The sequence below is a fragment of the Macadamia integrifolia genome, unplaced genomic scaffold (assembly GCF_013358625.1).
Source record: "Macadamia integrifolia cultivar HAES 741 unplaced genomic scaffold, SCU_Mint_v3 scaffold773, whole genome shotgun sequence".
In the NCBI taxonomy this organism is placed as follows: domain Eukaryota; kingdom Viridiplantae; phylum Streptophyta; class Magnoliopsida; order Proteales; family Proteaceae; genus Macadamia; species Macadamia integrifolia.
The window spans coordinates 126,534-130,216 of NW_024870536.1; the positions used below are offsets into that span (position 1 = coordinate 126,534).

General features: G+C 31.2%; 1 long non-coding RNA gene across 1 annotated transcript; it reads left to right on the forward strand.

Annotated features, from left to right (window-relative positions):
- The first annotated feature begins 270 nt into the window (after positions 1-270).
- LOC122069938 lies at positions 271-2,966 on the forward strand. Its single transcript, XR_006137607.1, has 3 exons — positions 271-564; positions 1,916-1,989; positions 2,720-2,966. It is a non-coding gene; the product is annotated as an uncharacterized LOC122069938 (long non-coding RNA).
- Positions 2,967-3,683: the final 717 nt, after the last annotated feature.

Consider the following 3,683-nt stretch of genomic DNA (forward strand, 5'->3'; position numbering starts at 1 on the left):
CTAGGTTTAACTCTCTTATGCACCATAATAATTTAACTTATCTATCTTAGATTTTTATAGCTTATGAGTGGCATGGAATATCATTATTGGCAAGAAGGTGAGGTGATTGATCCTTATCATAACCTACCATAACCATATAAGGTATAATATAAGAAAAATTAGAAGGTTTTATTTTAGAAACTAAATTAAGGAAGGGAGATTTGATTTTTAAATAGAAGATTCAAGGGGGGAGAATTTCTCATGTTTTGGGAGCCTCTCAAACCTCAAAAATAAGGAAAGAAAGAAAAGAGGAAAGGAAAAATGGAAAGAAAGAAGAAAGGAAAGAAGAAGGAGGGAATAAAAGAAAATTAAAATAAAGGGAAGGGGATTCCACTCACGTTGGAGTCTTGGAGACCTCTTCCCAGCCCAAGTGTGAAAGAAAGAAAAGAGAGAGAGAGAGAGAGAGAGAGAGAGAGGAGAAGAAAGGAAGAGATTCAAGGAGGGCCATACCTGTAGGGAGCGGATCGAGATTGCAATCAAAGAACCTTTCGGCTGCCGTTGAGAAGACAAGCTAATCGCAACAAGGTAGGAAACCGATTCCCCTTTTTCATTAGGGTTTGTATTTTAATTTTAGGTTTGAGGAGTAAGATATTTTAAAGCTTATGATAGGAGGGATTTTTCCTTAGTCATTTAATAATACATTTCATTTATATCATATAAATAATTCTAGGGAGTGTTTGTATTTTTTTTATTTGAGGAACCTCATGATTTAAATTAGATTTTGAGCCTTGTCAAGGGGACTGGTTTGATTTGTAGTGCATATTAAATTCTTATAAAATTATGTGATAATAATTAGGTGTTAAAAATTTTTATTTAAATGGTTTTTATACATATGTAGACCTCTGTAAAATTTTATTTCATTTTGAATTCGTTTTCTATAACATAAAAATAAGGTTTTGGGACTATTCTACAGAAGAGACAAATTTAGGACACGGTTTTGGGTCGACTCATTACTCTCTATAAAAACTGTTTTTGGGAATGATATTTTTGTACATATTTGAAAATAACTATAGTCACCCACGAGAAAGAATGGCTCCATTTGACTCTCGTAGATGATAGTTATGTATTTATTTTTACCATACCTTAGAAATCTAATAGGTTCTGGATACCGAGATTGGACCTTAGGAATACTCAATTTAAGAATGTTGTTTTCATCTGACTTTCTTACATGTGGTAGTCCCAAAATTATAATTTTATCTATAAAAAATTTCAATCCTTTTGATTTACAGAAGAGGGATAAAATGAATTTCTATTGAACTATGGTCATTTCTGTCTAGTATATAGATCTAATGCATATATCAATACCTGTATATATTTTTTGTATGATTTGAAGATTGATTTAGAATATGAACCCTTCTAATTATTTATATATTTATTAGCCTATTTTAACCCATAAAAACCCTCAATCCTGTTGATATATGAAAGATGGAGAAAAAAATATTTTACTGGACTGCAATCAAATTTGTCAAGTGCATATACCAGTCATTGTGTCTATATTTTGGGAGCTTTGAAGACTGATTTAGATTATACACCCTTCTAATGATTTGTAGCTCTATTTTTCTAGTGTTATCCATGAAAATTCTAGACCCATTTGATTTCTAGAAAATGGGAAAAAATAGTTTTTAATGCACTGTGGTCATTTCGGTTTAACATAAATGGTCATAATGTAGTACCCTATGTTGAGGCATGTTTTGAAGGGTCTCAAAGACCTAATCTAGAGATAAGTCCTATTGATAATTTATTGTATTTTAAGTCTAATTTAATGATATATATGTAATTTATTTTATATCTATTATCTATATTAGATGTTATGAAAGTAGAAAAAGTTAAACATAGAATCGGACATAATCTGAAAAATATGAATGTAATGTGTTAGGTGAGCATATTTAGGGACTGTACACTCTACAAGAAAGGGACTAGAGATCTGGTAATTATGTACAAGAAACCAAGGTGAGTTAATTCATAGGCTTAACATGTTTGATATGCTTCTTACATTGTTATGTCAATTGATGTAAAGATTCCTCTTATGTTGATATGTTGTGAATGTTGTTATGATGTTTTGAAAGATTATCATATATTATCTTATACTTTGCTATTAATGATATGCACCATATGCCTAGATTTATATAAATGTGATGTTATGCTATGACAAAATATGATAAAACCTCATCCATAAAAGAATTAGAAATATGTTCTCATACTTAGACTTTTAACTTCAGAACCAGAACCAGACTGCATCCCTTTCTAGCAGGGGGTTAGGTGCTGAATAGAACTGAAGATAAGATCTCCCATAAGGGAAGTACACTATCTTCCAGAATAGAAGAAGAATGAGAGTAAGGATGGAAATTTCCTTACTCCTTCAGAACCAGATCAGAAACTCCCACAAGGAGAGCCCTATGATCCAGACCAGGTCCAGTCAGCCTGGGTTAATGAAAACTGGCTCCCGATGGTGTTTAGCCGGGTAATGCAAGAAATGACAACCATCAAATCAACGGTTGTGTTCCTCACTCTTACAAAGCGTGCACATGCTGTAGAACAAAGAGAGACCTACATGAAGTTAATGTTTTTAATGTCATATTACATATAATGTTTTCATGTGTAAGATGTGCTTATTAATTCATATTGATCATATGCTTTGACTCATTAAGCTGTCGAGCTCACCCCTTTAATGTTACTCCAGACACAGTTGATGGAGTATGTGAGTGTGTGGACTGCACTGGAGGCCAGGAGCAACATGATGTTGAAAAGACGCATGCCAATTCTTTTTTTCATTCTAATGATAGAAACATTTAATTAGTTATTATGAGATATTAAATAACGGTGTTGGATGATATATTTTGAGTTGATTTTATTTTCTTCCCTTTGGACTTTGTTTCGAAACTTGAAATAAATAATTGACGCTGTCAACAGGCATTGAAGTATTTAAATGTTTGTGTTTTGATGTATAATAGATTTTTGCATATGTAAGAGAAAGAACCGTTTGGTTGTAAAAAAAAATAATAATAATAAATAAATAAATATAACCATATTTTAGTCACATGCAAGTTAGGAAAAAATGTAATCTCGAGATCATTGCCCACAAGGGTGGGAGTCTTACCCTTATCCTAGGTTTGGGTTTTTGAAAAAATTAAGATTTATATTTTTAATTTTAGGTTTGAGGAGTAAGATATTTTAAAGCTTATGATATGGGGGATTTTTCTATGGTTATATAATAATTCATTTCATTTATATCTTATAAATAAGTCTAGGAAATGTCTGTATTTTTTTATTTGAGGAACCTCATGATTTAGATTAGATTTTGAGCCTTGTCAAGGGGGCTGATTTGATATATAGTGCATATTAAATTATTATGTAATTATGTGATAATAATTAGGAGTTACAAATTCTTTATTTAAATGGTTTTCATAATATGTAGACCTCTGTAAAATTTTATTTCATTTTAAATTCGTTTTCTATAACAAAAAAATAAGGTTTGGAGACAGATTTAGGACAAGGTTTTGGGTGGACTCATTACCCTCTTTAAAAATTATTTTTGGATATGATATTTTTTGAACATATTTAAAAATAACTATAGTCACCCATGAGAAAGAATGACTCCGTTTGACTCTCGTAGAGTATAGTTATGGATTTGTTTTTACCATACC